We start from the raw sequence: 12,839 nt of genomic DNA, 5'->3' as shown, positions 1-12,839 counted from the left end.
TGAAATAAACGACATGCGCTGACTCCAGAGAGTGAGCCAATATATATATATATATAAATATAAATGTATAAATTAAAGTTTTACGATGATACATATAAACCACAGTAGAAGACAGCATAAAAATATACATTAAGGAAGAAAACTAATGATAGAAATAGTGAAATACTAACAAGAGGCAACAGTGAAAGCTCCTCATAAACTCTTACAGTTTTTAGGCATTTCTTATTATTAGCTCTCTAAAGGTTTTCAAAAGTGGAATAAATTCCAGTAAGAAGATATCAAATCAAGTATTTACAATGATGATAGTAGTATTTACTCAATAAAATAATAATATTAATAATATACTTAAAATCAAGATCAGTGTATGAAAAAAAAAACATATATATCACCAAGGTTCACATTTACAGAGATTTTAGTTTTCTTTAAAAAGAAAGAAGAAAAGTCTTGCCAGAATTAAGATACAATGGAACATAAAAAAAGATGATTCACGTTCTGATTGACAAAAAGAGCATTCAACATTGAAGTGCTTGATCTACCCACACCTTACACATGTGACCTCACATAAACTGTGTTTTGTAGCAACATCAGCTCCCTCTTCCACAACAGGGCAGATCATAACAGAAACCAATCAAACCCTCAGACATGAGCTCCTTTTTATGTCAATCTTTGCTAAAGTTTTCAAAAAACATCACCTGGATGCTTGTTTTTTTTTTTATTTGCACAATTATTTTTTTTTGTTGAGTGACACTTTGTTGATGGTGTTCAGTGCTGTTTATTTCACTGTATAGAGTTGCACATTTGAAAATAGTATACACATTTACATTGGACCTGTTTGTTTACTTGAGATGGGCCTTTGTTTTTGTATTTCATTATTTATTTTTTATAAAAATAAAGCCATATTAATAATATATATTTTATATAATGTATGTTTCAACTCTATTAATTCATTGTACACATAATTTGGTAATAAATTGAATTAAGCAACCAAAAAATATAAGGAGCTACTTGGAAGCCGAAAGAGCCGGCTCTTCTTATACCTCTTTTCCACCAAAAAAGTGCTGGTGCCGGAGCCGGTTCCAGGGAACCTTTTAAGAACCGGCCCATGTTTCCACTGCTCTAAGGAGTCACTCACTAAATATGTAAATGTGGTTTGATTTGTTACAAACAGCAGAGATGTAGTAATGATTCAGGACGCTGTGACACATTACAAATACCTGCTTTCATGCTTAAATACTTAATATTATGCTCTTTAAAAGAGACAGACATATGGTATGGCATATTAAAAAGTGCATAAATTATATGCATCCCCCCCCCAATATCATACCCGCTCCGAGGCCCTTGTAAAAAAATAAACTTTTATTTAACATGGTTTAATTGAAATTCTGAAACTGAATTAACTTTAACTCAGGCTCTTTTACACTTACAATGCTTCTATGCGAAAGGTGCTACCCGCAAATAATAGTAATAATAATAATAATAATAATAATAATAATAATAATAATAATAATGTGCCCTTCTACACAACAAAAACACAGTACATGTCTGTGTTTGTATATGTATATATAGTTAATAATAATGACAAGAACAACAATAATAATATAAAAAATTACCTTGACTGTAGTTTGGGAGGTTGAGTTAAATTTACCCTCCTGCACCTTCATCTTAAGGTGCCTGAGGATAATTTGTTGACCCAGTCGGATTCTCTCTGTGGCCGACTCCCTCCACAGAGTGACATCATACTGTTCGTCTGCACACTCCAATGAGATCTCCTTCACCGGCACAGACCCATCTTTCGTTGTTTTTATTTGAGTTGCACTCAACTAAAACATAAACACAACAGAAAATTTGTGGAATAATAAATTACTCATTATTACTCAGTGTAATTTTGCTAGTTTAAAATTACAATTGTAGTATTTTCATTAGGCCAGTTTTAGTTTGTGCTGAACAAAAAGGCAGAAATTAAAAATGATGCAGTTCTAGCATACAGTTTTTTATATACATTTTTGCAGTCTCATGGCTCAGTACATCTGTAACAAAAAAAAATTCTAGGAACTATTAAAATCAATAAATACTTTTTTTTTTTACTTTAAATACATTTATGAAGCCTATACCTATGTAAGAAGTGTAAATCATCCTTTACACACAATACATTTCTACATTTCTGTATTGGTATTAAGAACTTTTTATAAGGTGTATATACCTTATATAAGGTGTATGGCTATACATATGCCTATTGGGTTCTGTCTTTTCTTCTCAAATTAATGCACTGAACTGACGCAGCTCTCTGTAATGAACGTCAGTCGGTAACAGATGCTGTAAATACTAAATGCCTCTTAAGAATATTTTTTAGTTGGAGGACCATTGCTGTCTTAGAACTCCAGGCCAATATTTAATAAAAATATATTCGTTTAAAAATTACAAAAACATTATTGGAGACAATCAGGGATTTTAAATTATTGAATTATTGTCCAGCCTTAAGTATTATGTATATATTATGTACATAATACTTAAGGCTGGACAATAATTCATATTCAATATACATATCAGTGGTGTGCAGTAAGGCCTCTAAGGGGCTGACCAAATGTGCATGTAAATAATTACATATTTTTTTATCAGGATGTATATAATTATTGCAAGTGTAAGCATTTATTTTATAGATTAACTAAAAAAACAGCAACTAATTCAAAGCATTAGCCTGTGTTTTTCGTTGCTATAGGACTGTATGATTGACAGCGGTACTGACCAATCAAAGCTCTTTAAAATGTGTTCTGCTCACGTGTCCGCGGACCCTTCTCCTGATTTTGAGAAGGGTGTAGTAATGAGTCTATTAGAAAAGTCTTAGGACAATCTAACCAATAAGACTCATGCTTTTCACTCCGGGGGCGGGGCCATGGCTGCCTAGCCCCTTCTCTGCGCTCGGATGAAGGGGTCAGGCTACGCGCATTGATTAGTAGTAAAACGGAGAGCGCATGCTGGATTAATTAAATATTTAGCTAACTATCATGGAAATAAGACAGATATTGTGTCATATTATATTAAAAAGCCTTTTTAAAGGCTGCCCTTCAATGTGAAACTAAGTAATATGCCGTGTGACTGGTGATTTTTGTGTGTACTTAATGTTTTGGCTGCTCTGGCGTCCTGTAGAGATACAAATGAGTGATATTTGTTAAACGCCTGTACTTGTAGGAACATTAAGCATTTATTGTTGGGTCTATTGTATGCTTTTGTAGTTTGTAGCTGTATTTGAGGACTGTTTATGTGTATTAAGTTCATTGGAACTACTGGTCTGAATCTTCAGGTCTGGAGCTTAAGCTGGTTCTCTGGCTCTATAGCAGTGGTCTCAATCTTATTCTATCTGGGGGCCGCTGTAGGTAGAGACTGGGTGAGGCTGGGCCGCACACGACAAGAACACGTATTTTATTCAACACATTCTGCCATGCCAGGTGTTCTGTCGAGTGATGCTACCCATCGATACGCGCTTTCTACACTGTAAAAAAAATCCACTTAAAAAACTTAACTTAACTTAAAAAAGTTAGTGTCCATGCTGCCTTAAAATTTTAAGTTAAGTAAAATTAGAAAGCCCAGTTTTTAAAACTTTGCATAAAGGTTACAAAGATTAAATTAATTAGTTAAGTGAAAACGTTTTTTGTTGCTTGAATGTAAATTCTCGAGTTAAAGTAACTAGTTGACAATTTAATTCAAATAGTATTGTATTGTTGTATGAACTAGACATCAAATCAGTTCTACTAAAATTACTTAGTTTAACCAACTTTTTCCCCTTTTAATACCAATTGAATTCCTTTGTTCACTAAACATGATTTTGACTTCTTTCAAATAGAATTATGTAGTCAATGTAATGTGTCCACTATTTAGTTCTACTAAAATTACTTAGTTTAACCAGCTTTATCACTTTAATATCAATTGAATACCTTTGATCATTTAACATGATTTTTGACTCTCTTAATTCAATTCTCTAGCACAGACTTCCCTTTATCTGAAAACATACCTAATTGACATACGGTTTATACAACATCTTCCAAATAGTTTAACAATTTGTTACAAACACTATTTTATGTAAAGTTACTGAAAAAGCAATTCAACTACAACACTTTCAGAAGTTTAATAAACAAGGAAAAACAGCCTGCTCAGTCCAATCCAAAATAAATTATTAAATTATAAAACACAAATTGTAAGAAAGTTACTAGTTAAATTTAGCTAATGTACAAGTAATAAGCAGAATTGCAGAAGTGCAGCACATTGTTTAAGAATCTGCCACTACTATGAATTTTTCTGATGGAAAATAATATTAATGCATTGCCAATTTAGAAAAATCAATTACCCCACCCACACTAGAAGGGTGAAGACTAACACATGCCTCCTATATAACATAGGTCAGACACTGGTTCTTTTTGAACTGTTTGAACAGCATCATTGGGTTACTAATTCACAAACATTGAGCGGGTGATTATATGGAGCTCTGTCTCCCCCCCCCCCCCCATCATAGAGAGCAAGGCCGATTGTACTCTCTGAGGCTCTGTCTGCCAATGGTAAGCAGCATTACCCGGGACTGATCCACGGATTAGTAGCTGGACCATTGCAATCCCTGTAATAAAATATTTATCATACCACTCAGCCCTACTTTCACCTAAATTGGCTGAAATTTTTTTTAACAAGTTGTGCAGCAGTGTAGAGCTAAAACTCTTTATCTGAAACAACAAAAATAATAACTACAAGCATGTTTGCTCAAACAGGAACCATGAATACCAGAAATCAACTTACATAGTATCCTGAATACAGTCCAACAGACCTTGCAGAATAAATTCTTACATTATGGAACTTGGCAATTATACTTTGTTAAAGAAAAAAAGTAAAGAAGTCAAGAGTGGCCAAATGAGATTGAATAATACATCTATTAGCACCTTAGTTCTAACTAAATAAAATATTACAACACATAACCTAAATATAAGCTACGGGAGGTATGGATAGCTAAGAAAAATATGACCATTTAAAATAAATAAATAAATAAAAAATAAGCCTGTAAATTTCTCTATAATGAATCCCTTCAAACCACTCTGAACGACCTATTTACACCTGATCAATTCAATTATATAGAACTTTGCATGTAGTCTTTAACATTTCAGAAAAAAAATATTATGCTCAGTTTAAGCACATGTATGTTTCAGATAAACACAGCACACTCTTGGGATATCCACTGACTGCTTTACCACCTACAGAGTTTTACACAAGAGTCTGTTTCTGAGTCCGTGAACCCTAGCAGAACACTGTTCACCTCCAATGTTCATTAAAACCTTCTGAATGACCTCGAAGGTGTAGCGCAGTTCCTTGGGGTAGTCAATATTAAGTGCGAATAACAGACCAACAAGCATAGCTACCGCATGGGGGAAGTCAGTAATGCCATTCAGGATGATCTGCTCTTCCAGTACCACTGAAAAGTCAATGACGTCCTCCTCTTCTTGTATCAGCAAGACACCAATACTTACTCCTTTTGCCATCTGCTCCTCACTCTCTGTAGTCTACAAGTGAGAAAAGAAAAATGAAAGAGTTAACTACTAAATTAGTGATGGACAATCAATCTAGCAGGCAGTAATTTTACACACACACACACACAATTACATAAATGTTTAAAAATAAGAATATCTTTGAAAAGTTACTTTGATTCAGTAATTCAGTTAAAAAGGTGAATCTCATATATAGATGTATTGCACACAGAGTGATCTATTTAAAGCGTTTATTCATTTTATTATTGATGATTATGGCTCACAGCCAACGAAACCCAAAAATCAGTGTATCAGAAAATTAGAATATTATATAAGACCAATTGGTACTTTCTGCAGTGTGGGCACTGTGCCAAGTCCTGCTGGAAAAATTAAATCTGCATCTCCATAAAAGTTGTCAGCAGATTTTCCAGGAAACACTGCACTGATTTTAGACTTGATAATAAAACACAGTGGATCAACACCAGCAGATGACATGCATCTCTAAACCATCACTGATCATCAGTAAATTTTACATTTCATTTGTAAATCAAGGGAGCAGAGTCTGGAGGAAGAGTGGAGAGACACAGTCCAAACTGCTCGAGGTCTAGTGTGAAGTTTCCACCAATCAGTGGTGGTTTGGAGAGACATGTCATCTGCTGGTGTTGATCCACTGGGATTTATTGTCAAGTCTTAAGTCAGTGCAGTTTTTTTCCCACAAAATCTTACAGCACTTCATGCTTCCCTCTGCTGACAACTTTTATGGAGATGCGGATTTCATTTTCCAGCAGGACTGGAAACTGAGCACACTGCTCACACTGCCAAAAGTATCAATTGGTCTTATACAATATTCTAATTTTCTGATACACTGATGTTTGTAAGCCAAAATCATCAACAATAAAATAAAATATAGCCGCAAGCGGCAATCTGCGGGTTCAAGCACCAAGTGGCACAATGGTGCCTACTGGAGCATTGAATGGTGATGTGTAAGAAGGTTGGGGATGATTGGGGATGCCCTGTCACATTTAGAAATTATCAATTTTTTCACCTGTTATTAATGTTGAGCAGAGGCCTTTCAACATGACACTTAAATTTACATGCAAATCCATTGAAGTTTGTAGGATATTCATCAAGTGAGTTAGAACCAGTCAAAAGGTGTCTACATGTTATTGGTATTGATCAGGTGGCTTCAACCAGAATGTTCACAAAGTGGTATTCAGATTGCCCTTTTGACCTTTGCAAAACAAGCTGAAATGTTTGACCAAACAAGTTTAAATTAACACAAACGAGTGCATTGTCTGATATGACATGTAATTACAAAGTTATTCTAAATCTAGTTCTGAATTAAATGGCGCTTCATCAAGCAAAACCTGGCACAATGGTGCCTACTAGAGCATAGGATGATGTGTAAGAAGGTCTAACATAATTGGAGACATTCTGTCACATTTAGAAATTATCAAAAGTCTTTCACCTGTTATTAATGTTGAGAAGAGGCACAAAGGAGTGCATGTTCTGATGTGTCATGTAATTACAAAGTTATTCTAAATCTAGTTCTGAATTCAATGGCGCTTCATCAGAGTGATATTGTACAGAGGTCTTTAACATTGTGAGATTACAGCAAATACTGCAGAGTTACAGCAATTTAGGTTAGAAATTCCAAGGACGCACAGATTGCTTGATGCCTGGACACTATTGTATGTGAAATTTTCACAAATGTTTTAATGAATCTTAACCTAGAGACTCTACAGTGTGCAACAAGACTGAAATGGAGGTGATAGGCCAAATATCCAGAGAGTAGTTTCAATATAGCTATTTTCAAACAATTAGCAATTATGAATAAACAAAGCACTTTTTAAACATAGTTGTATTGACAAATTTGTCAGAGCCACTGTACTAAATATGGCAAAAACAATTAGATGTCAAAATAGTACAGTAGGATTGACATACACTAGTTTTTTTGGAACAGCGCCCCCCAGTGGCCGGATTGTTTCAGCACTTTGCAGGTCACTACAGCGTCTCCACCTGAACATAACTGCCAAGTGTCATCCAGATTGGGCAACATTCAGCCTGCCAAAATGTCTACTGAATGCTGATTGGCTGATGGTGTTCAGCCATGTTGATTGATTAAGTTGCCCTTTGAACATCCTTTAGAGGCTGTATGATAGATTCTGCATGCAAAGTTTCAGCTTGCTAGGTTGCACGGTTGCTGAGAAACAGTGTTCCAAATTTAACTGTTGAAGTGAATGGGGCATATATCCGGAAGGACTAATTTGCATATGGCGGCCATATTGTTTACATATTTAAACTTTTTCTTATTGAATATTGAAGCTCATGCTCTCACGAGTATTTTGATACCACACATGCTAGAATTGTTAAAAATTCCTAGGACTAGTTCGCAAAAGAATGTTTTGCACATTATGCAAATTAGAAAAAAATATAGATGGAAGTGCATGGTCCAAATTGGAAAGTTGTAGGTATTGACCCAAGGAATCCAGCAAAAAAAGAATTTTGAATGTAGGTCTTATGGTTTTTGAGTTATTGAGAAAATTGTAAAAAATGAATTTCCTTGTTTATAGCGCCACCACTTGACCAATCGGTGCCATTTTTGTTGTCCACCGAGATGCACTGATACTACATCTACCTACCAAGTTTCATATCTCTAGGACTTACGGTTTAGGCTGCACAAGTGGTTTTTCAGGAGAAAAAGAATAATAATAATAAGAAGAAGAAGAAGAAGAAAAATCTTAGCAAAAACAATAGGGTTCTACGCACCTTCGGTGCTTGAACCCTAATTATTATCTCGACGCCCATTGACCCTAGGGTCACCAAATTCGGATATGTATTTTGGAATGACTACTAGGATCACCACACCGAATGTGGTGACTAAGACCTTGATTTCTATTTTTCCCAATTAAAGAGTGTGATTAATTACATTCTGAAATGTCAAATTTAATGCATCAAAAAAATCATATCTCAGCCCCCTTTGATCCTGTTGTGGCCAAATTTGCATATGTTGGTCATACTGATGACCTGTTCAACGTATCTAAAGTTGGTGGTCCTAAGACCTTGCTTTCTATTTTTCCCAATTAAAAAGACTGTTTTAATTAAAATCCCAAAGTCATGTGGTACATAAAATGGCCGCCCTGGGCCTGCTGATGAAATGTGGTGTGGTTCTGGCTGGCTCTGCCCAACTTGGTGGTTAGGATCATGGTTAGGGTAGAGTCCCAATGATTCATCAAAGACACCTTGGGACTTGGCCACGCCCCCTGGGGTTAGGACTTTTATCACCAGAGTGTCATCAGGACACTTTGGGACCTAGCCTCTCCCACTCCAAGTCACTCCCCCACACTGAGGGAGGAGTCGGGGACTTGTGGTAGTCCCTAGGTGTGAATGAAATTCAGCCAGGATTCCTGCCCCTAGAGAGCAATACCCCAACACATTCGGACAACACGTCGGTCATTCCAATGAATGGGAAAAGTTAGGATCCAAGGTCCAGTAAAGTCATCCACCCATTGGTCATTCCAGCCCATTCATTTCGTAACAGCTCTGTGATCTTGTCCCTAACCCTAGTTACAAATACACTAGGTCTTCATATTATATAGTTGTTGCTGGGCAAAACAGTTTAAGGCAATGTCCTTATTTTATTACACAGTACTATAACCTACTAATAGTTCCACTAGTTTATAATGAAGCCCCTGAAGATATTGAATTTTAAGCCATAGTGTGTCATATGCCTGGGATTTTAACAGGGTTAAATGAAATATCATTAAATTGTTCATAGGCCAAAATTCTTGAACAGTGAGGCAACGGCCTGAGGAGGCCAACAATTGGAGACTGCCTGGGTGTCAAAGTAAGACTGCGTTACAAAGGGACAATGCCAACAACAGCACATGGCTTGCATACCTAAATCATGTCTGCTCTGTTATTATTGAAATCATGGTAATTGAAGGAACTCTATACTGTTTACAACAATTCAAAAGATAAATTACCGTGGGCAATCAATATTTATAAGTTCTATTCACTGCTCAGAGAACAAAAGGATTGAATTAGATTTTATGAGGGTGCTATAAGTATAAGAAAATCTGATAATTTACAGCCATGCTATTGCATTGACTCTAATTATTGCATGTTTTTACTACTTTTTAAGCATCAAGAGCTCATAGCTCAGGACGTTTAATACCCTCCCAGTGCACCCGTATGTTTTCAACAACATTATTCTAAATAAATACAATTTCACTAAACATACCTGCTGAAATATATCCATGTATATAATGAAATGAATATTCATTAAAATATATATGTTATGCATGTTGTATATGTCGCAGCCACTGAACGATGCATCCTTGAGGCCATTGGTGAGGTGCAGCTGCAACTGCAGCAATAAACTGGAGAGAGGGGCAGAAATCTTCCAACACCACTGGAAGAGGATCTGGAAGAAAATGTACTTCCCTCCAGTGTGCAGAGGATTTTTAGGGCCTAGAAAAAGATCTGACCAACCGTGCCTCAAGAAAAAAAAAAGGGTCAGTATTGAAATATACCTTTTTTAACTCACACAGAGTAAACATTTTGTAAACATCTTGTAATAGATAAACATTTCTTTAAGAAAAAAGTAATTATCTTTTCTTTCTTTTGAGTACAAAATTAAGAACAAGAGATAATCCTAAATAAATACATTATTATTATTTTCTTACAGCAGACTCAAACTTGTCTTAAACTGTGAGAGGTAAAAAGACAACTCTCTAAAACATAACTTTCAATGAGTTTCATAAAACTTTATTTAAAAAATATATGTATCAAGGAGTTCCCCTACAGGCTTTTTACCCAACCATTGCTCCTTGTTTTCTATATATTTTTTTCAAAATGTATTCACTATCTTTTTCCTCAATTTGCCTATGCTCAGCAGCTGAAAAAGTATATAACTGCAATTAACATTTCTTTCAAACTGCATCTCATAATTAGTGATAAGCTAACAGAACATGAGCATACAACAGAAAATCAAGATTTTTAAAAGAAGATTGAAGAATTTCTTAAGAATATATTTGATCTGAGGGTTGCTTTAAAGAACGCTCTTATGAACTCCTTAATGTTTGTCCTCATATCTCGTAAGCTTAAAAAAAACTTAAATTTAGTCCCTGGTTACATTCATCTGTCTGTCTACAGATGTCAAAGCTGTCATTAGGTGGGGGGGGGGGCAAACATTGAAAAAAACATTATGGAGAATTACCTGGCGGTCTCTCTGAACTGGTGTGGCAGAGGAGAAAAAAAAGGAATTGGGCACTCTCGCATCAAAGAACTTGTAATATATAAGTATCAAAATAAGACCATATATAAGTATACCAAACATTTTACCATAAAAAACCAAATCTCAAATAGCTTTGTTTGGTGATGGTTCTATGTACATAATTACAACAGGGGTGAACACAGAAGCTTAATATTGGTATCAGTCTTTAAAAAATGATCATGTGTGCTTCTGCAGCCAAAGTGGCCCTTTCTAGATAAAATTGCACACCACTGAGTAAAATGACTTTTTAAGAACGTTTAAGATGGCTTTTCTAGAAAGAAACTGCACTGCGTATTATATGAATCAATTCAGTGTCGCTCTTCAGTCTTAAGATGCAATTAGTGCCAAATTTAAAAGCAGGCATTGGAAAAATGTGAAATGCAGAATATGTGGCAAAACGAAAACTTAAACCACTATTATATTATCTTTACATGCCACAATGAAATAAAATCACAGTTCAATCACATTTAACCAAAATAAGTGTTTAAAGCATCTTGATTGGCTGGTATCCACATCCAGAAAAACATGAGATGTGTACGTTAAGTTAATCAGAGCACATCAAAAAAAATGGTTAGTGGGGTTTGAAAAACGTGCGTTTTAACAGGTGGATTTTAGCGAAAAATCACTTTGCTTTCTGAGTGAACTCTCGGCAAGAGTGTTTCACTGCTCCTGACAAAAGTGTGCTGTGTTTGGAAGGTTCACAGCCAAAACACAGTGGAATACAAAACAGTTGAACTGATTGCATTTTAAAGTCACATGTATTGAATTACACAAATAAAGCAATTTGCTTTAAAATGTAAATCCATGTATACTGTCACTTTGCTTTTTACTGTGAAAAGGCACTGTAGTGTAGTGACTGCTTTTCAATTTGGCACTAATTCCTGTCCATATGTAAGTATACGTTGCTGGTATACAGTTAAAGACTGTAGCTCAATATTACTACTTAACACCGATATGGTTTTTAGACTGTCAAAAGATCCTACTTTTTTAATGTTGGTAGCGTTATCTAAGAGGCTAACATAGGGTATCAAAAATATCCTGTAGGTTTAATGCTGTGTCAGCATTTTTTCAAAGTTTAGGTTCTCACAATAGCATTTCAGCCTTAAATGGTTCTTTGCATGGCATAGTGGTTCTTCAGATTGAAAGAGAATGTTATGTATGGTTTTGAGTAGAGCCTTTTTGAAAATGATTCTATGTAACAAAGAAAGTTGTTTTATTTTGACAAGCTTGACACTGTGTGATGATATCAGCTGGCCTGATTCATCACCATGGCTCCTAAAAGTTTCTGGGGACAAATTTAAAGACATTAAAAATGACTTTCATTATGATGTCACTTACCTGTCTCCATATGCGAATTTCTCGTTTGGAGGGAACCTGAGGAGGAGTCAGGGTGGGGAGTGAGTACCTGCAGGGAAATAAATTGTTAATGATTAAGCTAGTAACTAATACTAACACAAAGCACTATGTGGCAGTGTAGCAAACATGTATGAGGCTGAAGTTAGCGTCTTATTTACCTTGTCTTATTCAGTCGTCTAATAGTTCTATTTTCATAATTTGGTATCAACTTCAACAGACTGTTTGATAATCTCGAGTTAGGGCAACTTAAAATAGGCAGAACAGGCTATTTATTTTCAATGAATCTTGTAAAATTCCAAATTCAGAGGGCTATAATAAAAAATCTACACTAATATTCCTTGTTGTTCAGGCTATTCACAACCTATTAAGTCTACGTTTAGACCTAATAGACACCTAATAGTTTAGACCATAGGAACACCTTAGCAACAACCTAGCAACATGTTGGCAAGAAACATATTCCAAATGAACAAATTAGCAGCCAACACCTGTATATATACCAATATTGCATAAAATGACGTATTAGCAACATTCTGATCATTACGTTAGGCCCAATAGTGTCTTAGAAACTAAAACATACAAGTAATTTTCGAATGAAACAATGTTGTACTTACAGCGTCTGCGATGAGAAATCACCAGCTGTCCAATCCAAGTGAAGCTGATGCAGAAAAGGCGATCAGAGACTGGCTTTGTCTGGCGCCTCACAGACT

The 12,839-nt window shown here is 35.5% G+C and overlaps 2 protein-coding genes and 1 long non-coding RNA gene across 4 annotated transcripts in view; 1 reads left to right on the top strand and 2 right to left on the bottom strand.

Moving 5' to 3' along the window:
- LOC125801290 (zinc finger protein 239-like) overlaps positions 1-12,839 on the bottom strand; it is a 311,844-nt gene that overhangs the window by 60,792 nt on the left and 238,213 nt on the right. The gene's annotated exons all lie outside the window — the stretch shown is intronic.
- Positions 1-12,839, bottom strand: part of LOC125801376 (zinc finger protein 239-like) — a 311,842-nt gene that overhangs the window by 60,792 nt on the left and 238,211 nt on the right. The gene's annotated exons all lie outside the window — the stretch shown is intronic.
- On the top strand, positions 9,098-9,904 carry LOC125801612 (uncharacterized). The gene is made up of 3 exons (XR_007438818.1): positions 9,098-9,345; positions 9,643-9,690; positions 9,821-9,904. It is a non-coding gene; the product is annotated as an uncharacterized LOC125801612 (long non-coding RNA).

Source organism: Astyanax mexicanus, chromosome 4, assembly GCF_023375975.1.
Source record: "Astyanax mexicanus isolate ESR-SI-001 chromosome 4, AstMex3_surface, whole genome shotgun sequence".
NCBI lineage: Eukaryota > Metazoa > Chordata > Actinopteri > Characiformes > Acestrorhamphidae > Astyanax > Astyanax mexicanus.
The sequence above is the reverse complement of the archived record's forward strand: the minus strand, read 5'-3'. Positions and strand labels throughout refer to the sequence as shown.